This window comes from Phalacrocorax aristotelis, chromosome 25 (assembly GCF_949628215.1).
Source record: "Phalacrocorax aristotelis chromosome 25, bGulAri2.1, whole genome shotgun sequence".
Taxonomy (NCBI): domain Eukaryota; kingdom Metazoa; phylum Chordata; class Aves; order Suliformes; family Phalacrocoracidae; genus Phalacrocorax; species Phalacrocorax aristotelis.
The window spans coordinates 3850582-3872693 of NC_134300.1; the positions used below are offsets into that span (position 1 = coordinate 3850582).

Here is a 22112-nt window from a genome sequence, read left to right on the forward strand (position 1 = left end):
AGCCGCCGCCCCCCCCCCCCCCCCCCCAAGGACTCCCCCTTCTTCCCCCAGCTGCGTGTGCTGAGCATGATGTCAAATGGTATGGAATATCCCTTTGGTCAGTTAGCTGGGAAAGCTTTCCCAGCTGTGTCCTCTCCCAGCCTACTTGCTGGTGGGGCACTGAGAGAACCAGAAGAGGCCCTGACTGTGGAAGCAGTGCTCAGCAAGAACCAAAACATCTCTACATTATTAACGGTGTTTTGAGCATAAATCCAAAACGTATCCCTTCCTAGCTACTGTGGAGAAAATGAGCACTATCCCAGCCAACACCAGCTCCGTGCGGCTGCGGCAACGGCGGCCGAGGTGGCCTTGGGGCAGGGGGAGCGTTGGGGACCCTGACCCACGAATGGCTCCTGGGACTTGTTACGTGCGCGCCTGCACAAACACCTGCCCTCTCGTTTGCCCTCAGGGCTGCGTTTGCGCTGCCTTTGCGTGGGGCAAGGGGCTGTGATGGAGCCCAGGGGAGGAGGTGGTGCACTGTGGGGGTGAGGGGAGGGGGCCCCCCGTTGCTGCTGCGCCTCAGCTGTGGGCGGGGTCTGGATGGAGGAGCCCCAGGTGCGGGCGGTGGGGCTGACGGTGCCGGCTCCTCCCTGGAAAAGGGGTGGTGCCCGGCTCCGGGGGGCCAGTGTGAGCCGAGGGCGGAGCGGAGCGGAGCTGTGGCCGAGCGTCAGCGGGCTGCGACTGTAGCGAGGGAGGAGGTGAGCGGGGGCTGGGTGGTGGAGCGCTGCGTCCCGGGTCAAGCCCCGAGGAGGGCTGCGGCGGGGCAGCGCCGGGTCGGAGCGGGCGGTGGGGAGAGCGAGGCTGTGCTGAGGGCTCGGTGGGGCTTCCGGGTGCATCGGCGGCCGGGACGGTGGCCCGCAGGGTCCGAGAGCGGGGAGGGCGGGCTGGCGGCGTGCCGGGAGCTGTGGTGTTGCGCCTGGCGGCTGGCCGTGCGGCCGTGTTGTGGCGCAGAGCATGCCGGGAGGTGTAGTCCTTGCGGCGCGCGGCTGGCGGGCGGCCGTGTTGTGGCGCAGAGCGTGCCGGGAGGTGTAGTCCTTGCGGCGCGCGGCTGCCGGGCGGCCGTGTTGTGGCGCAGAGCTTGCCGGGAGGTGTAGTCCTGGCGCAGTGGCTGCCGGCCCTGTCACGTGGTTCGCCGGGGCGTGGCGGGAGGCGCGGTCTTCCGGCGCTCGGGTGCCGGGCGGCCGTGCCGCGTACGGTAGGCGCGGTGTATTTTTGGGGTTGGATTCGTGTTGATTTCTGGGGGCTTGCAGGTGCGGCCGCTCCCCGAGAAGCGGTGAGTTCCCCGGGAGCTGACAGAAGGGAAGAGGGAAAGGAGGAGGACCTTTTCCCCCTGCCCAGGGCGCAGATGATGGCCGCCTCCCCGGCGCTCCCGCTCAGCCTCCCCTTGCCCCGTGCGCCTGCCCCCAGCCCCGGCACCTCCCCTGAAGCGTGCTGCGTAGCCCTTGGCCGCCCCCAGGCCCTGTCGTGAAGGCAGCGAGCCGGCCCTCAAGCGCACTGGATTCCCCCTCGGCGCAGGGGCCTGTAGCAGTAGCGCGGGCAAGGGGCGGTGTGTCCGGAAGCCCCTGCGCAAGGAGGGGCTTTGGTCAGGGTCGATGGACGGTAATGACGGTCGCTGTTTCTTCTTTCCCTCTCCCAGAGACCGTGCTGAGGACGTGGTTGTCTGTCCTTCCCCCGGGGACGCCGTCGACTGCGGCCGTCTCAGGCTTGCGTGGCTTCTCTCTGCCCGGCTTTGCCATCCTCGCAGCGCCGGGGCGAAAAGGGACACACAGAGCCCTTCCCGGCTGTGGACAGGAGCTGCCTCGGCTGAAGCTGGAGACGCCAACGAAAGGTAAAGCAGAAGAAACTGAAGGCGCTCTGGCTGCCAGCTGCCTTCCTGCTGCAGGCAAGAGAGAGCCTGTCCCTGCAGGTGAGGGAGGAAGGATCCCCCTTCATAGTCCGCAGCGGGCCAGGCCACCAACGTGCACCGCAGGGTCCGTACGCGTAACCCGGAGTTGGGTACGGGCGTGTAGGGCACAAGCGAGCTAGACTACGTGCCTAGGAAGCCTCATCTCGTAAGAGCGGTAAGACACCCACGTATCCTCTTTAGGTGGAGGTCGGCCTAGAGTCTGGAGCTGCAGAAGAGGCAGGGAGGAGAGGAGGGGAAAGAAGCATCTGAACGGCTAAATTGTGCCAGCAGCGCTGAGAGCGAGAGTCGCGGTGAGTCCTGGGCCACTGGGGCCCCGTTGCCTCTCTTGTGCGTCCTGGGCCCTCCCTGTCTCTCCCCCGGCCCCCTCTCTCCTTACCTGCTGCAAAATTTTATTTTTTCTTTTGCGCCCCCCCGCACCTTCTTTCTCCATCTCGCTCTGAGTGGCTCCCTGCCTCCCCGTCTTTTTCAGTCCTCCCTCTCTCTGTCCTGTAGCCTGTGGCTCCTTTTTCTATCTCCGCCTCTCTCTGCCTGGCTCTGGCTCCGTTTTTTTATTCCTCCTGCTCTGTCCTGTAGCCTGTCGGTATTTTGTCTTTCTCTGGCCCTCTTGGTCTGACTCCCTGTGTTACCGAAAAACGCGGTAAAATCGGAAACGACTCCTCAACGCCAATTTAGTATTAAAGAGCAGGCATTCTTTATTCGCGGCGCCGGATGCACGGGGGATCGCTCCTCCTGGCGTGCGTACCTCACGCACCTTTCCCATACAATTTGTAGATCAAAATTTTACGTATTCATACATATTCATTATTGTCCTGTCTACTGATTGGTACAAACTTGCTCGTTCCGTATGTAAATCGCTGCGCAGGCTCGGTTGTCCTCTTCCGTTGTTCTCTTCTGAGTAGGTGGTATTACTTGGGTCAGTGGTGGTCTGTGAGTCGGTGGTCGCGATCTCCCCCTGCCGGAATTACCTTTTTACCTTCTTGGCTAGTTTTCTCAGTCCGCTCCACGAAACCGCGTTTTGTCATCCTTTTCTGACAGAAGCACATTGTCTGTTCTGTTCGCATTAACGATCGCCTAGGGACTAAAATGCAGATCGACGGATGCGCTGATTCGTACGCTCCATGTTCCCGTAATGGAACACTGTCTCTGGTTGGTTGATTTCATCGCTTTGGTTACATTTCCCCCGTATGGAAGTTCTGAAATAATAATTTTCTCAATACTTCCATCCTAGATCAATAATATTCCACTATGTCAGTTCGGTGTTTGGTTCATCTTCTCAAAGTTTTCACTTGATTGTGGTCTCCAGGGTGTATGCAGGTCCCATTTTCTACCCAAAATTTTATTAATTTGTTGAACTACCTCTGCAAAAAAATGTGGTGCTCTATCAGAGGACATTCCCGTTGGCACTCTAAATTTTGGTATTATTTCTTTCAGCAACGTTTTAACTACTACTCTAGCTTTGTTGGTGCAGCACGAGAAAGCTTCTGGCCATCTAGAAAATTTGTCAATCAGCACTAAGAAATACTGCTCTATCTATTTTGTCTGGGTAACTCAGAGAACTTAATTTGCTAATAATTTCCGGGAGAATTTTTTGTTTTGTTACTCCTAAAGGTGGTTTCCTTTGGTTCAGGGGATTATTTCTAGGACAGATTGGACACTTAGCTACTATGGGTTTAACTATTCTTGTCATGCCTACACACGCTACAGATGTTTTTAAACTCAAAACCGTAGCATCTACACCCCAATGTGTTTGCTCATGCTTTTCTTTTCAAGTTCTGTCATAACTTGTGGGGTTGTTATTATTATTACTTGTTTTTCTGGTGTTATCTACCACCTCTCTGTGTTTTGTGATGTTTCCAATTGTTCTGTTAATTGCTCATCCAATTTATTATATCTCGGTTTCAACTTTGGAATTCTGATCTGTTTTACTGGTACTAGCGCAAGGATACCTTGCTCTGCAGTCCTCTTTGCAGCTTTATCTGTCAATCGTTTGCTTATGTTTACAGCCGTCTGGCCGAATTGATGAGCTTTGCAACGCTTTACCGCCACTTCTTTTGGTTTCTGCACATCTTCCGAAAGTTGGAGAATGTCGTCTTTATGCTGTATCGATGATTTTTGGGCTGATGGCAGTCCTTTCTCCTTCCCAATAGCTCCATGATCGTGGATCACACCAAATGCACGTTTGGAATCAGTCTAGATATTTATCCTTTGTCCTTCTGCCATTCGCAGAGCTCGCTTCAATGCTACCAATGCTGCTTTCTGTGCTGAGGTGTTTGCAGGCAGCACCCCTGACTCCGTTCCCTCGGCGGCGATAACGACAGCATATCCAGCCATTCGCTTCTCTTCTCGCCCAGAGCTTCTTCCATCTGTAAACAACTCCAGATCAGGATTTTCCCAGAGGTTTGTGTCTCAGGTCTGGTCTGCTGGAATAGACTTGTTCAATAGTTAGCAAGCGATCGTGTTCGAAATAGTCCGTAAGGTTTTCTGTTGTTAAAAACGTAGCAGGATTCAGTATAGCAGTAGTCTTCGATTCCACATCGTCTTGTTCTAACAGAACAACTTGATATTTCAACATTCTGCTAAGGGATAGCCAACGACCCCCCTTTTGTCCTAAAACAGTCACCGCTATGTGCGGGACACATACTGTCATCTTGTGTCCCATTGTTAACTTTGGGGCTTCCTGGATCGGCAGCGCTGTTGTTGCTACTGCCCGTAAACACCTAGGCCGTCTTTTACTCACGTGGTCGAGTTGTTTGGAGAAGTAGCCCACAGGTCTCTTCCAGGTTCCCAGTCGCTGTGTCAGCACTCCAAGGGCTAAATGTTGTCTTTCGTGGACAAACAACTCAAAAGGTTTAGCGAAATCAGGTAGGCCTAATGCAGGGGCCATCATCGAGGCTCTTTTCAGTTCTTTGAATGCCGTTTGGCATTCGGGCGTCCGGGTTAAATATTTATCCTTTGATTCTTTCAATGCCTCATATAATGGTTTTACATAGAGTCTGTAGTTCAGAATCCAGAGCTGACGCCATTTCACTATTTTCAGAAAAGCTCTCAATTCCTTCGGGCCGCTAGGTTTGGGAATTTGACAAATAGTTTCTTTCTTTTCACTTTCTAATTGTCTTTGTCTTTGAGATATTTCAAATCCTAAATAAATGGCTGCTGCTTCTCCTATTTGGGTTTTGTTTCTGGAAACTCCGCATCTTCCTTGGCCCAGAAAATTTAAAAATTTCAAAACATTATTCTTTACTTTCTGCCACTATCAGAATGTCACCTGCATTCTGTAACAATATGCCTCTCCCTGGGTTCTGTTTTTTCTATACATTTCTATATTTCTAATTTTTTTCTTGCCAGCTGAGTCCCAAATATCGTAGGACTAATTTTAAATCCTTGTGTAAGTACGGTCCATGTTAGCTGTGTCTTTCATTCTGTGGTGGGGCTTTCCCATTCCAAAGCAAATAGGCTTTGACTTTTTATGCCTGGAGGTATGCAAAAGAAGGCATCCTTCAAATCTAGTACAGTAAACCATTTATGCTCCTCCTTTAAAAGAGGTCAGTAAACTGTATGGATTAGCTACTACCGGATGTATGTCTTGGGCCACCTGATATATAGCCCTTAAATGGTGAACTAGCTAATACTCTTTGCCTCTAGATTTCTTTACTGGCGACACAGGAGTACTATATTCTGATTCACATTCCACTAAAAGCTCATATTCTGAAAAATTCTATAATTAACTTCTCTAATGCTTCTTGAGCCTCTCGCTTAATAGGGTATTGTTTTTGTCTTACCGGCTTGGCTCCAGGCTTTAAGGTTACTTTTACCGGCTCTGCCCACTTAGATCGCTCCGGAGCTCCGCTCGCTCAAACCAAAGGATAATTACTACGTTTTCCACTTCTTCGGGAACCTGTTCCTCCCTGGAGGAATCCTGTAACATAAACGCTCTCGCCTCTGTGGCTTTTGATTCTGGTATTAGTAATTTAATCTCTCCATCTTTAAAAGTTACTTGAGCATCTAATTTACTTAATAGATCTCATCATAACAGAGGCAGTGGACATTCAGGCATATACAGAAATTGGTGAGTTGCCCATTGCTTCTCCAATTTAAACTTTAATGGCTCTGAGAGGGGCTAATTTTTCTTTGCCCTGTCGCACTAACAACACCTACGGATTTATGATTAAATTTCTCTTTACGTGTATTCAATACCAAATAAGTGGCTCCCGTATCTACCAAAAATTCTATTTCTTCATTCCCTAGCTTCAGTGTAACCAGGTGTTCAGCTAGGCTTGATTCCCCTGGTCTCCTTCATGCCAAGCTACTTCAAGCATTTTACCCAGATCTCTGGATTCAGGTTCTTCTAGCTTCTGAAGGTTTCTTCTCCCCCCCCCCCCCCCCCCAACTATCTGGGGCTGATTGTCTTATGAATATAGAGACCAACTGAATTGCTTTTTCTGGTTTTTCTGCGTTCAAATGAGTATATTTTCTGGCAGTCACCTTCAGTCTTTCCATAAAGGCTGAAGGGGACTCCTTTAATTCTTGTCTCGCTTCATAAATTTTGACCCATTTATTGCTTTTGGCATTGCATGTCTTACTCCAAATAAAATCTCTCTCTGACATCTAGTCAACATTCCCCTGGGTCCTGGCTGATTAGGGTCCCACTCGGGATTTGTAGATGGAAAATTCTTATTAATTGTTCTCTGTAAATTCCCGTTAGCATGTGCTCCCTGCACCTGCCTTCTGGCTGTATTCAATACTATTTTCTTGTCAGTTCCAGCAAGTGAAGTATCCAGTATCACAAGTAGAGCAACACTTCAAGTTCTCACCACATTTTCCTCTCTCCAAAAACATTGCCGTAGAATCCTGTGGACATATCTCACGCTGTTTCTGCCACGCTGGATGATTCCACAGTGTAAAGAACAAATCAACATATGCCACTTCTTCCCATTTGCCTTCCCTTTTTACAAAACAACATTAATTGCAAGATGGTACGATATTGCAATGTCTCATGTTCTGGCCATTTGTGCCCACCTTCCAATTGATACGTTGGCCACCAATGATTGCAATATTCAATTAATGGTTTCCGAGTTAGTAGGTCATCACCCCCGATGTCTTTCCAGTGCTTCAAAATACATCCCAAAGGTGTTCTCTGTGGGATAGGTTTCTTACTCAGAAATGCTCCCATCTCCCAGTCAACTAGCAGTTGTGATTGTGCGCTATCGCAAATAGTAGTCAGAGGGACTCCAACCCCCGTTAGAGGTCTCACTGGAAATCCGCCACTGGGATCTGTAGCGCCCTGCTAGATATCCCTGGAGACTTCAACCCCCTGTTGAAGACCCCCCTACCCTCGGGTCCCGCTCCACAGGCTTTCGCCTAGCAGAGACTTACCAACCGAGGTACCTCTTGGCCCCAACCCTGCGTGGCTTTTGCCGCGCCTTACGGGCAGGCCCGTGGGACTCAAACCCACTATCCTATCCTATGTGGGAAGCTAACCCCACGTATTATTCTACCTAAGTTTCTTCTTAAAAGAATGCCTTGTTTACTTCAGTCCAAGGGATCTTGCTCAGAATTCTCTGGCCTGGGGATCGGAAGCTCTCCCCGAGAATTCCTTGGGGCTGGCTGCAGGTCCCACGGTCCCGCGGATCCGTCGAGATTCAAAAGCAGGGTCCCATCTGGGGTGCCAAAACTGTTACCGAAAAACGCGGTAAAATCAGAAATATCTATTCAACACAAATCTAGTATTAAAGAGCAGGCATTCTTTATTCACAGCGCCAGACGCACGGGGGATCGCTCCTCCTGGCGTGCGTACCTCACGCACCTTTCCCGTACAATTTGTAGATCAAAATTTTAGGTATTCATACATAGTCATTATTGCCCTGTCTACTGATCGGTACAAACTTGCTCGTTCCGTATGTAAATTACTGCGCAGGCTCGGTGGTGGTCCGTGAGTCGGTGGTCGCGATCTCCCCCTGCCAGAATTGCCTTTTGCCTTCTTGGCTCTTAATCTTGGCGGTCTTGGCTAGTTTTCTCAGTCCGCTCCACGAAAGCGCGTTTTGTCATCCTTTTCTGACAGAAGCACGTTGTCTGTTGTTCTGTTGACATTAACGATCGCCTAGTGACTAAAATGCAGATCGACAGACACACCGATTCGTACGCTCCATGTTCCCGTAATGGAACACCGTCTCTGGTTGGTTGATTTCATCGCTTTGGTTACACCTGTTCCTGTTGTTCAGTTTCTTCTTTTTTGGCTTTGTTTGATTCTCTCTGTGATTCTGTTTTTCTCTGCCTCGCTTTTCCCAGCTCCCCGTCCCTCACTTTGAATGCCCGTTATCCTTCAGCAGCTCACTCTCCCTTGGTTGCCATCCCCGTTTCTGAATTCCTCCTGCTTTGCCACGTAGCCCGTGACTTTTTTCTTAATCTCTCTGTCTGCCTCAACGCTCCCGCCGCGCTTTTTAATTCGTCTGCTCTGTACCCTGGCTACTGTTCTTGCCTTTCTGAGTTCTTCTCTGTCCAGCTCCCTTTCCCTGTTCATGAATTCCTGTTCTTCCTGCACCCGCCGCTGTTCCCTGTGATCTCTGTCTCTCTCTGTCCAGCTCCCTGTCCCTAGGTTTTAATTCCTGCCTCTGCCCGCTGTAGCCCGTCTAGATGTTTCTCTCGGCCTCTCTCTCTGTCCGGCTCCCTCTCTCTGTGTTCTAATTCCACGTTCTCTGTCACGTAGACCCGTGCTATTTGTTTGTCCTCATCTCTCTCTGTGCAGCTCCTTGCTGCTATGTTTTATTTCTTCCCTCTCTCTCTGCCTTTGTAGCCCATTGCTGTTGTTGTGTTTTTGGTTTTGTTTTTTTTTTTCCACTTGTTTCTTCGTTTGTCTCTGTCTGCCTCCCAGTGCCTGATCTTTAATTCCTCCTTCGCTGTTGGGCCGCTGTTCCTTTTTTCCATTCTACGTTGTGTTCTCTTTGGTCTCCTGTTCTTATTCATCGGTTCCCTCCTCGCCGCCCTGTGGCTTGTCCCCATTTTAGTGTTGCCTCTCTCTCCCTCTCTCTGGCTTCTTGCCCCTGTTTTTAAAATTCCTCCCTCTCTTCTCTCTTCCCTGTTGGCCGTGTGATCGTCAGCCTTTCTCCACCTCTTTCTGCCCAGCTCTCTGTGTCTATCCATTAATTCTTCCCTCTCTGCCCTGTAGCCTGTAGCTTTTGTCCTTTCTCCATCTTGCTGTCTCTGGCTTCCCCGTGACCCTGTTTTAGAATTGTTTCTCTCTTCTTTCTGTACGCATTGCGATTCCTTTTGCTCCCCATCTCCCTTTGTTTTGGGTGTTGTTTTGTTGTTGTTTTTCTGGCTCCCTGTCCCTAATTCTTAATTCTCTGCCTTCTCGTGCTCTGTACCACGTAGCCCCGTGGTTTGTTTTGTGGTGTTCCCTCCCCGGCCCCTTCCCTCTGTCGTTGGCTGTCTCGGCTCCCTGTCCCCGTGGCTTCATTCTTCCCTTTCTGCCCTGTTCTTGTCGCTTATCTTGTCTTTCTCCATCGCGCTCGGTCCAGCTTCCTGCCCCTATTCTTCTTTCCTCCCTCGCTGTCGTGCTGCCTGCCCCAGGTTCTTTGTGCGTCTCCAGCCTGCTCCTCTTCCTTCTTTGTTGGTCTGTGTCCTGCTCTTCCCTCTTTCTGCTGCCTCTCTTCCCCTCTCTCTGCTGCTTTTATCTCCACCTCCGTCAGGCTCCCTGTCCTTCTCTGGCCGTCCTGTTCCCTGCCTCGTGCCTTCTCACTACACGCACACACGTCCCCCCCGCCCCGTCCAGCCGGATGCCGCTCTTCTCTTCTCTCTTCCTACTGTCCCGTGCCCTGCTCCTCACCTTTGGTGGCCTCCCCCTCTGCCCAGCAGCCCGTCGCCCCAGGAGCCAGGCGACGGACGGTCCGTTCCCTGCCAAACCGGGACAAGCGCGTGCCGTGGCTTAGCCCCAGCTGGCTATTCTGCACCAGGGAGCTGCTTGCTCGCTCCACCCTCAGTGGGCTGGGGGAGAGAGCTGGAAGGGTAAGAGTGAGAAAAATCATGGGTTGAGATCAAGACTGTTTAATAGGTAAAGCAAAAGCTGTGCGTGGAAGCAAAGCAAGGAATTAATTCACTCCTCCTTTTCGGCGGGCAGGTGTTGAGCCACCTCTGGGAAAGCAGGGCTCTGTCATGTGTAACGGTTACTTAGGGAGAGAAATGCCGTAGCCGCCGCCCCCCCCCCCCCCCCCAAGGACTCCCCCTTCTTCCCCCAGCTGCGTGTGCTGAGCATGATGTCAAATGGTATGGAATATCCCTTTGGTCAGTTAGCTGGGAAAGCTTTCCCAGCTGTGTCTTCTCCCAGCCTACTTGCTGGTGGGGCACTGAGAGAACCAGAAGAGGCCCTGACTGTGGAAGCAGTGCTCAGCAAGAACCAAAACATCTCTACATTATTAACGGTGTTTTGAGCATAAATCCAAAACGTATCCCTTCCTAGCTACTGTGGAGAAAATGAGCACTATCCCAGCCAACACCAGCTCCGTGCGGCTGCGGCAACGGCGGCCGAGGTGGCCTTGGGGCAGGGGGAGCGTTGGGGACCCTGACCCACGAATGGCTCCTGGGACTTGTTACGTGCGCGCCTGCACAAACACCTGCCCTCTCGTTTGCCCTCAGGGCTGCGTTTGCGCTGCCTTTGCGTGGGGCAAGGGGCTGTGATGGAGCCCAGGGGAGGAGGTGGTGCACTGTGGGGGTGAGGGGAGGGGGCCCCCCGTTGCTGCTGCGCCTCAGCTGTGGGCGGGGTCTGGATGGAGGAGCCCCAGGTGCGGGCGGTGGGGCTGACGGTGCCGGCTCCTCCCTGGAAAAGGGGTGGTGCCCGGCTCCGGGGGGCCAGTGTGAGCCGAGGGCGGAGCGGAGCGGAGCTGTGGCCGAGCGTCAGCGGGCTGCGACTGTAGCGAGGGAGGAGGTGAGCGGGGGCTGGGTGGTGGAGCGCTGCGTCCCGGGTCAAGCCCCGAGGAGGGCTGCGGCGGGGCAGCGCCGGGTCGGAGCGGGCGGTGGGGAGAGCGAGGCTGTGCTGAGGGCTCGGTGGGGCTTCCGGGTGCATCGGCGGCCGGGACGGTGGCCCGCAGGGTCCGAGAGCGGGGAGGGCGGGCTGGCGGCGTGCCGGGAGCTGTGGTGTTGCGCCTGGCGGCTGGCCGTGCGGCCGTGTTGTGGCGCAGAGCATGCCGGGAGGTGTAGTCCTTGCGGCGCGCGGCTGGCGGGCGGCCGTGTTGTGGCGCAGAGCGTGCCGGGAGGTGTAGTCCTTGCGGCGCGCGGCTGCCGGGCGGCCGTGTTGTGGCGCAGAGCATGCCGGGAGGTGTAGTCCTGGCGCAGTGGCTGCCGGCCCTGTCACGTGGTTCGCCGGGGCGTGGCGGGAGGCGCGGTCTTCCGGCGCTCGGGTGCCGGGCGGCCGTGCCGCGTACGGTAGGCGCGGTGTATTTTTGGGGTTGGATTCGTGTTGATTTCTGGGGGCTTGCAGGTGCGGCCGCTCCCCGAGAAGCGGTGAGTTCCCCGGGAGCTGACAGAAGGGAAGAGGGAAAGGAGGAGGACCTTTTCCCCCTGCCCAGGGCGCAGATGATGGCCGCCTCCCCGGCTCGCCGGAGCTCCCGCTCAGCCTCCCCTGGCCCCCCCTTGCCCCGTGCGCCTGCCCCCAGCCCCGGCACCTCCCCTGAAGCGTGCTGCGTAGCCCTTGGCCGCCCCCAGGCCCTGTCGTGAAGGCAGCGAGCCGGCCCTCAAGCGCACTGGATTCCCCCTCGGCGCAGGGGCCCGTAGCAGTAGCGCGGGCAAGGGGCGGTGTGTCCGGAAGCCCCTGCGCAAGGAGGGGCTTTGGTCAGGGTCGATCGACGGTAATGACGGTCGCTGTTTCTTCTTTCCCTCTCCCAGAGACCGTGCTGAGGACGTGGTTGTCTGTCCTTCCCCCGGGGACGCCGTCGACTGCGGCCGTCTCAGGCTTGCGTGGCTTCTCTCTGCCCGGCTTTGCCATCCTCGCAGCGCCGGGGCGAAAAGGGACACACAGAGCCCTTCCCGGCTGTGGACAGGAGCTGCCTCGGCTGAAGCTGGAGACGCCAACGAAAGGTAAAGCAGAAGAAACTGAAGGCGCTCTGGCTGCCAGCTGCCTTCCTGCTGCAGGCAAGAGAGAGCCTGTCCCTGCAGGTGAGGGAGGAAGGATCCCCCTTCATAGTCCGCAGCGGGCCAGGCCACCAACGTGCACCGCAGGGTCCGTACGCGTAACCCGGAGTTGGGTACGGGCATGTAGGGCACGAGCGAGCTAGGCTACGTGCCTAGGAAGCCTCATCTCGTAAGAGCGGTAAGACACCCACGTATCCTCTTTAGGTGGAGGTCGGCCTAGAGTCTGGAGCTGCAGAAGAGGCAGGGAGGAGAGGAGGGGAAAGAAGCATCTGAACGGCTAAATTGTGCCAGCAGCGCTGAGAGCGAGAGTCGCGGTGAGTCCTGGGCCACTGGGGCCCCGTTGCCTCTCTTGTGCGTCCTGGGCCCTCCCTGTCTCTCCCCTGGCCCCCTCTCTTTCCTTACCTGCTGCAAAATTTTTTTTTGTTTGGTTTTTTTTTTTTTTGCGCCCCCCCGCACCTTCTTTCTCCATCTCGCTCTGAGTGGCTCCCTGCCTCCCCGTCTTTTTCAGTCCTCCCTCTCTCTGTCCTGTAGCCTGTGGCTACTTTTCTCTGCCTCTCTCTGCCTGCACTGGATTCCCCCTCGGCGCAGGGGCCCGTAGCAGTAGCGCGGGGAAGGAGCGGTGTGTCCAGAAGCCCCTGTGGAAGGAGGCTTTGGTCAGGGTTGATCTGCGGTAATAACGGTTGCTGTTTCCTCTTTCCCTCTCCCAGAGGCTGTGCTGAGGACGTGGTTGTCTGTCCTTCCTGTTCGTCTCTTCCTCTCTCTATTCCTTTGCGCTGGTCCCTCTCCCTATTGTTCATTGTTTTGCTTCTCTGAACCTTTTTTTATTCCCAGCGTTTTCCCGTGACAGGAGCAGCAAAGAAGGGAGCGGAGCATCGGGGTATCCATGGAGAGAGCATTGGGCGTTCTCCTGTCTTTGTGGGGCTGACCCTGAGGAAGTGTGGTACGTGGGTCGGTAGCATGAATATATATATTTTGTGGGTGCACAAACCCGTTTCAGAGTGTCAGAGGGTAAGGGTTTTGTTCTGTTCAGTGTAAACATTGTTCTGTTTGGTGAATTTGTCGAAGATGAGAGTTCAGTGGGGGAGGAAGTCAGCTCTCTGGCTGGTTTGAGGGTAAGGTGGGCTGTACGTGTTTGTCGGTCATCTCTCACCTGCCAGATGTTTTGAACTAGTTGTATCTGGTTTTCGTAGGGAGTCACGAAGGGGTTTGGGGCTCCCCAGTGGCGGGTGCTGTGGCCAAAAGAGAAAGCAGGGTCACAGAGTGCTTCATTTACGGGGCTGGCCTCGGCCATCTACTGCACAAACTTCTGGTATGTAGCAATCGGGACTCGATTTCCTGAAGGAGGAGAGGATGATGGAGCTCGTTATAAGAGCATAATCGTTTTGTCTTCTTTTGGCAGTACGGGCACCCGAGGACCAGCTTGCTTTTGAGGAACGGCACGAGGATGTTGGTGTCGACGCTCAGCAGAGGAAGGAAGCTTCTTTTGGAGGCCAAGAAGATGAAGTAGACTGCTTATTTGTTGTGTTTGATTTTCATTGCGGGGATGGGGAGGGGTGGAACATGCAAAATGCGGTCCTGGGCAGGGGAGGTTTCTGACGTGGGAGGCCGTGAGAGAGATCATGGACGCTGCTGGACAGGCGTTAGAACCCGTTGCTCAGGTTGGACGAACCCGGCAGAACCACCGCACCATCTTAAGTAATGCCTGCTCACGTACTGAGATTTTAGTAGTTGCCCCCGCATCAGCTTTGGCTTTTCCTCGTCGAGCTTGTATTTTGGCAAGAAGCGTCTTTCGTTAAGCGTTTGGGTCTAAGGGGTGTCCGTGAGGCTACGTGGTGCCCATCCCCATGAGATTTTGTGACCATCAGGTGATATTCAGCATCCATCTTATGCCCGTCTCCTGTAACTACTCTGCAGTTTTCGCTTAAGGCTTGATAGCGCAGCGTTAGCTGAGGGCGGCATTTACCCCGCTGGCCCCTCCACGCCGACGGCGTTTCCCCTGCCGGCCGCTGTCCGTTCCCTGTAACTGTGACTCTTGTCCTGGCAGAACCTTTGCCAAAGCCACCTTTGTGCTCCACAGCAGTCTGTTTTCTGTCTCGAGTATGTTTCTTTTCGGTATCCGATACCCCAGAGCTGTGTACCGTTGGCTCAGGTCTCTTCTTGAGCTTCTGCGAGAAGAGAGAGCCTTCATCTGTTTTTATCCATGTGTCTCCTGGGGTGTTTTTTTGTTGTCCTTTACAATTTAGTTTTGCCCCAGCTACTGAGGTGTTAATTTAGCTGCTTCATACGGTTCCCGATACGCTTGTGTATTTCCACATTTCTTTTCGTGTTTTTTGTCCTGCTAGTTCTGTTAAGGGACTGAGCGAGAGAGAGCGTTGAGGTGACTCCGAATGGTTGATGGCTTTACAATAAATGATTTACTTTATAACCAGAGATATTTTTTGAGAAGGGGTTCTTAAAAGATTTCGTTCTGCTTTGCCATTCCGCTGGGGTAGATGAGCCCCAGCCTTTTTTCGGGAGGCTCATTCTGCTCCTGGGCTTCTCTGGTACTGTTCCTTGAGTTGGTTGCAGGTTTTGAGCTGTCTAAGCTCTTTGGGTAGGTGTGTTTTGACATTCAGAGATGGGGAGGTTTCTGGTTGAGGTAAGAGATTAAGGAGCAGTCAAAGTTGAGCAGCAGATATATATTAGGAAGTACACTTGTACGAGCTTTTGTTTTCCCTTGGGTCAGTAAGTTTTTGTTGGGTGTTCAGGGGTAGCAAGATGGTCTAATAGTGTGTTTTGGATTATTTGGTTTTGTGGGGGTGTTATGGTTTTGTCTGGGTTTTTTTGTTTGTGGTTTGTTGGTTTTTTTTGTGTGTGGTAGGTTTTTTGTTTGTTTTGTCTTGTTTTCCAGGAATTTTGACTTGACTGAAGGTAGAACCTTATATTTTTTCCACCAGTTTTGCCTGTGCGTTGTGCAAGTTGTGTCAGCGCGGCCACTCGAGCGTGCTGTCTGCCGAGAGGTTCTCCACGCGGCTGTTCATGGAGTCGCTCAGGAGTGAGTTACCTACAAAGGGAGAGTGTGTCGCTACACCAGGCACGCCTGTTTGCTTCCCATACTGCTTTTGGTGTTTGGCCTATCAGTGTCCGCCTGTGCTTGAGTCATCTGACACGAACTGTGATTTTTGTGTGTTGCGTGGTTTGACTTTTTCTTGCAGTTTAAGTAACAGGTCGAGGGTTAAGCAGGACAGTCGAGCGAGGCGTGACGGCAAAGGCGAGCAGATGGCGTCGTGTGCTGTGACGGGGCGGGCTGTGAGGTCACTCGTCTGGGATTTCTGCCTTTGGGGTCTCTGTGTTGCCGAACAAGTCAGTCAAAAGGATTTGTTAGTTTGTTTTGCGTGGTGAGCTCTTGCTTTTGGAAAGCAGTGTCCAACATCTGTGTGCCTCTCCGTATTGCCCCAGACGTGGGCCCGGCATTGAAGGTGATGGTTCCCCAGCCATCGGGGACGGACCGAGAATGCGAGCAGGCACCTGACGTGGCCACTGACCCGGGAGGCACGGATTGGGAGGTGAGCGGAGCCGTGTTGGCACGGTAGGGGAAAGGATGAGTCTGGAATGTGGCTGTTGGTGCAGATGCACGGTAGGGAGCCGGACACGGAAGGGAGGGGGCGAACAGAGCATCGTGAGAAGGTAGGTCAGCACGTGACAACGGAGGGGTCGTGCAGTGTGAGCACCTATGTGACTAGTTAATGAAGGGACTCACAAAACTATATGCAAAGCGGGATGTCTGCCCCGACCTCGTTGGGCAAGGTGAGCGATGAACAGGGAGCCGTAGCAGCTGTTATTTTTGAGGTGTGGAATTGTTTGTGAGCGGGCGGCCGCTTCCAGGCGCAGGGGTCGCCTTGTCTCTCTGGTTCTCTAGGCACCGTAGGTGGCGGCGGCCACGACATCCAGCCTCATTAGAGCATGGGGGAGCGGAAGTTCACGGCGCTTCCGAGGAGGCTGTTGTTGCGGAAGTGGCCGGCGTTGAGTGGTGCGATGCTGAGTGATGGCACCGCACGTTTGGAGATGAAGAGTATCCGTGTGACCGCAGCCCCATCCTACGTAGCCTGTGTGGCCTTTTTAAAGGATGGCTTTTGAGCCCCCAGATTTGGAAGGGAAGCTGAGGGGCCGATGCGGTCTTTGTGCAGGTGGCCGGTCGGTTGGGGGAAGCGCAGGTGGGGCAGGCAGGGGTTGTAAAATCAGCGGAGGGTACCATTCAGAGACCGGACACGTTTGGGCCGAGAGAGGTTGTGGTGTCCTTTCTGCAAAACAGAAGCATCTGCCAGGCAGGGGAGTTCCTGCCTGTGCTTGTGCTGTTGTGTGGATTTTGTAGTCTGTCTTTGTTCCTTACTGTACTCGGGTCTCGATGTGTCTGTTGTTCTCCGTGCTGAGCAGGCACCTAGGTAGCAATATTGAGGGTTTTGCAAGCCCTGGCTCATCGGCATAATGGTAACCGAGAGCTTCCTTTCTCGCATTTTAAGTCTACTGCATAGATTTGTCTTGTGTCTGAAATATTAGACCTTTATAGAAGGTCATCTTTTTGCAGCGGTGATTAAGGCGGCCTCAATACTGCTGCTGAAGAGCAGTCTGAATACGCAGAGCCCTTTTCTGGGACCTGTTCCCTGCACCTGGACGTTCTGAGGTCTTTAAGAGTGGCTTGTCGCTCGTACATCGTCCTAGTTGTGGGTATATGGTTTTATTGCAGGTGATGATGGTACGTGACTTCTCTGCGGATGCTATAGCTTCTTCCTCGCTGCCGTATAGATCTTCTCGCCCGGTGGCATCTCTGGGCCGGAAGTCCGTCGTCTCGGTGAGAGTTTTCTTAGGTGCCTCGATCGCGTCGCTTGTAGTATTTGTGAGCAGTGTCAGTCCGTGCACGTCGATGCCTGTGTCAGAGCTGCTCCACCTGGGGGTGTAGCAATGGTAGAGCGGGGGAAAGAATAGCAATAAGAGTATATGGTTAATGTTAATATGCATAGACTGTTTTGGCAACGCCCGTACAACCCTCGTCGGAGCGAGTGGCCGTTGGCAGCAGGCGAGGATGGTAATTTCCGGGGCGTTTTGTGGGTGCCGAGGGGATGACCGTAGCTGTCTGGGAGAGGCAGCTAGAGTGCTAGCTGAGCAGAGGGCACCTCTCAGCTGTTCAAGCTTGTACGTGCGTGGGGCTTAACATTTGATTGAAGGTATTTCCTTTAATGGCATGCAGTAGTTGGGCTCTAGATGGTATTCCTACGTGGAAGCAAGACCTGTGGAATGGTTAAGCTGTTGCTGTGCGTCCAGGTGACTTGTTCTATCATGCTGTTCTTGCAGAGGATGAAGATGGAGCTGTGCAGGGTGATGGAGCAGAGCTGAGTAGAGCACACTAAGGCAGCGGGTCCGTGTGCAGGATTAAAGGGAAGATGCGACCGAAGGCTATTTGAGGAGCATTTCAGGCGAGCTGGGTCGCAGTGAGGGGGCGCATGGGGCTGGTGACTTTGTTCTCTTTGCTCTCAGGAGCACAGCACTATCCCTAGGGGCTGGCAAGGTTCTAATTGTGGGGCCGGCGCCCATCGGGTGCTTCTTTTTGCGTTACAGTTTAAAGTGTGGATCGCTCTGATGTTTGAGGAGTTTCTGGGCAGTTGTCGTCTGCGGCGTCGTTCCCAGATGCGTGAACAGCTCTGCTCTGTCGCTGTCTGTTTTCAGGGAGCGTGATTTCTTCCCTGCATCCTTAGATTCTTAGGTCTTGTAGCCGGGCTTCTTGTGCCTCCTCCCTCTCAGTTTTGAGAGGAACTTCTTGTCACGGGCCCTGACGCTCTTCTAATCATTTTGGATCTCGTTAGGGCCTCCTTGCATCACTGTCAGGGTTCTGCAGGTCTTGTTGCTGGACGAGCTCTTCCGTCCAGTTGTCTCTGTGTTTGCCGAGAGCGTTCTCTCGTCTTGGAGGCGCGCAGTTTGTAGTGTTTCTCATAGCGTTGGTGTGTGCGTTTTGTGAGTTTGGCTCGGAGCCGCCTTGCTGGCCGTGTAGAGTCAGGTAGGTGGCACAGCGATGAGAGCTTAGGGTTCATCTGTTGCTATGCTAAGGCTGTTGGGGGAAAGGTGGTACCGTCATCTCGGATTGAGTGGCCCTCCTCAGCAGGCAAGGACCATAATCACCGTGACGTTTTGTGGGCTCAGAGGCCGTGACCGTGGCTATCTGGGAGAGGCAGCTAGAGTTCAGCTGAGCAGATTACCTCTGCAGGGTGTTCAAGCTTGTACGTGCGTAGGGCTTCATGTTTGATGTCATATGTTTGTTTTTAATGGCAGGTTATAGTCGGTGTTCAGGAACAGTTAAGGTACTGCTGTGCAACCAGGCGACTTGTTTCGTATTGGTTTTGGAGATGCCGAGGGACGAGTCGTGCAGGGCGACGGAGGGGAACTGAGGGGACCGATGTAAGCGGGTGAGTTGGTGCGTGGTGTATATAGAGGGAAGATGTGACCGATGCCTCTGTGACTCCATTGCTCCTTGCGTTTGTCTTTTGTTTTGGTTTTGAAGTAGTGTAGCAATGAGCAAAGGAGGCAAGTCGAGCAAGGCGAGTGGTGATTGGTGGGCTGAAGTAGCAGCTCTTTTCTGAGGTGTTGTGTTGCTGGTGAAGTTATAAGCAACGCGTGTCGTTTGGGTGTTACGGACGGCGGGCGAGGTGCTGTGTTCAGCTGCAAGTGACGTAGGCCGGGTGGGAGGCTGTCGAGGGAAAGGGGTGCGAGACGGGGATCGGTGCGGGCAGGCTGTGGCATCGGGCAGCATCTCAGGAGGTGCCTTTTCGCTTGGCTTTTTGCAGGTGCCGCTGGCAGGCTCGGAGCGGTGCTGCCGCATGCCTATGAGAGGTCTGAGAAGGTGGGGCAGCGGCCAGCATCTAAGACCAGAGAATGCTGTGGTCCGTCGTCGAGCTCTTCAGTTTTGTAGGTAACACGTGGGCCGTCTTTGGAATGGCGTATGAGCATTAGAAGTGAGCTGGGTAGTAATGAGGAAGTCACGGGGCGGTGATTTCTCACGAGCGTAACGGTAGTTTACTGTGTGTTGATACGTTTGGTGCCACAAGCGATGACGGAAGCGGGGTGTGATGCTGGAATCTGTGCAGAGCAGGTGAGCCGATGGGCATGTTCGTTTTGATGAGGGCGGTCCTCTGGAAGAGATCTGTGTTGACCTGTGTGATACTTATTGCTGGCTCTGGGTTTTTTTCTTATGATGAAGAGGCACCTGGCCACTGCAAGAATATCCTGGTTAGCTGGTGTGTTTCTTGTTGTGAAAGGATGCATAATCTGACCCATCTGAAAGCCCCACAGTGTGACTTTTGTTAGGAAGAGATTTTGAAGAATTGAGATATTTCTTATTCAGTGAGGTTGCATTCTATGAACTTGCCATCAGAGTGCATCTTAGAGACGATGTCTTTGTCAGTAGAACTCATCAGCACAAGACTTGCAAAGTATTGCTTTTTTTTAAAGATAAAAAAATCCATGGTCCTTGCGGAGATCCAAGCACAGCACATACTCCAAAGGTTGATGGCATTGGTAGTGCTTGGGTTCTCAGTTGTAACAGTCGAGATACCATAAAATGCGGTTCCCCTGCATGCTTCGGTACAGCCGAACGCATTAGCAGGTCTGCCGGTCCTTCTTGGTAGCCCCGTGTATTGCAACACAGGGGATTTGATTTGTGTGGTTTTTTGTTGTGGTATTTTTTTCCCCCCCAAAAAAGTAAAACTGTATCGGGGATCTCTTCACTCACCGATTCTTCTGTCATAAATGAAAGTTTAAAAAAAAGCTAACATCGTCTGATTTACGACGTGACTTGCGCTCTTTCAGCTGTAACTGCCAAGCAGATGTAGGGTACGATTTGTTAGGTGTACTTAAGCAGGTAGGTATTTGTTGTAAATATTTAATGAGGGGCGACTGAATGTTGTGGGGGGGTGTTTCCTGCCGGTATTTTGAGGGAGCGCTCTTAAGTATTTTATTTCAGTCTCGCTTTCGACGCGCGTTTCCCTGGCAGTTCAGCAGCATCTCTTGGGCGGGGCAGCTGGGCGGACGTCCCTCCCGACTCCGTAACACGCCAAAACCCCCCAGTCACGTTGCTGCTGTGTATTTTGGAGATAGATAATCTTATGGCGGGCGTGAACGGCTGTGCGAGTTGAATGAACGCAGAAGGAAAATGGAAAGCTTTTAGAGCCTAGACGCTCATATTGGATGTGCGTAAACACGCGCCCGCCTTCTCAGCACAAAGTGAATTACTGAGATTTATTCTTAATTTTTTACGTTACTCTTTCAAGTTTGACACGCTTCACTTCAGGCTTCGTGGAGCCAGGCAGCAAGACGTGCGGCGGCAGGGCGAGGGCTGTAGCTGCTGCAGTGGATCTGTAAGCGGAGGTTCCGGTTCCGGTACAACTTTGCCCCGCAGCCTCACGGGGTTATCTCCCCGCAGTGGTGCCGTAAGGAAGGGATGAGACGTTTTCCAGCACCAGCCAGAGCGTTCAGTGTTACGCGAAGGATCTGTTCAAAATGGTATCGGTTAGTCTTAATACCGTTTTCAAGTGTTCCAATCACTCTAGCTTTTAAAGGATGTGTTGTGTTTTGACGTGACCCGTTTGCCTGGAATCTTCCTGCGGCTCAATTTCCTTCCTACCCCTTATGCTGACTGAGCTCCTCCATTTTCTTCTGTGCTATTTTATTAACGTGCTGAAATATAGTTTGGGATTTCTGTTTTTCAGATGTCGTCTAAGTGTCTCGTGATGCTCAAGAGATGCCCGCCGGTCGTTAAGCGTGGTGAAGGTAAGGGGCCATCCCTCGGCCTGGAGGCTCCTGGCTCTGTCTCCAGCGGGTGCCCCGCAGGTGCGGCCGCGAGGGCTGCCCGGTGGGGAGAGTCGGGGCCCCCAGGGACCGGGGCTGTTTGTCACCCCGGGGAGCCCGTCCCAGTGCGGGAACATGTCCGAGCGGAGCCCGAGAGAGACGTGACACCGTCCTCTGGCACGCTCCTGCTCTGCCGTGGGGCAGGCGCCAGCCTGCGGACAGGGGCTGGGGGGGCTGCAGCTGTTTGGGGGGCTGCCCCACCTTTTAGATTTTAGCAGAGCTCCCCTTTTTTTGGGGGGTGGGTGTGTGTACCTTTGTAAATGACACTATTAATGAGCTGCAGGTTGGAGCAGATTCCCTTGTTTAGTGCCCTTCTTGGGGGTGAATCACAGAATCTCAGGTTGGAAGGGACCTCAGGGATCACCTAGTCCAACCTTACTATAATAAAATAGGGGGAGTCCTGGGGGGGTGATGATGTCATGCAGGGCACCCCAGTGTCACTGGGGGAGCTGATAATGCATCAGAGGAGCAGGTCTGTGTGTGTGGGTCATCTAGGGGTTCCCCCCCTCAAAAAGGGGGGTTGCAGCCCAAAAATGCCTGAAAATTCAGGGGGCTATTAAGGAAAATATTTTAAGGCAACGTGGGTGTGAGGCACTGAATTAGAGAAAACCTCTTACTTTATATATATTGAAAAGTATTATTACTTTATAGATGTATAAAGGGATTTTAGGATAGAAAGAATTCTACATTGAGATACGGGATTTTAAAATACAAAAGTAACTCGCCTGTCTACATATATTTAAAATAAAAAATAAAGGCGTTTAAAATGAAGAAAAAGGATTTATGAAGGAATTCAAAATAGAAGGAAGTCTGACTAGAGTGAGCATCTACACTTACTGTGTGTTACATAGTCTAAGTAGATGTCTAATCTAAATAGAGATTATATATATAGTGAAATAAATAAGTCTAAATACATGTAATTGTAAGTAGATGTCTAAATAGAGAAGTTGAAAAAGATGAAAGTGTCAGAAAAGTATAAGTAAGCAGATAGCTAGTCTAAATAGGTGTTCTATATATGTATTGATATGTAAGTCTAAACAGGTATGTGTAAATAGCTATTCTGTGTAAGTGTAAATATAGCCAAGTCTAAACATATCTAAATAGATATGTGTAAAATATATGTATTCCATAAGCATATGGATGTGTAAGTAGACCACATAAGTGTAAATGTCTATGC

The 22112-nt window shown here is 52.6% G+C and overlaps 1 long non-coding RNA gene across 1 annotated transcript; it reads left to right on the plus strand.

Moving 5' to 3' along the window:
- The first annotated feature begins 1190 nt into the window (after positions 1 to 1190).
- On the plus strand, positions 1191 to 20672 carry LOC142048482 (uncharacterized). The gene is made up of 7 exons (XR_012657485.1): positions 1191 to 1312; positions 1676 to 1867; positions 2126 to 2235; positions 11819 to 12010; positions 12269 to 13567; positions 15503 to 16892; positions 18877 to 20672. It is a non-coding gene; the product is annotated as an uncharacterized LOC142048482 (long non-coding RNA).
- Positions 20673 to 22112: the final 1440 nt, after the last annotated feature.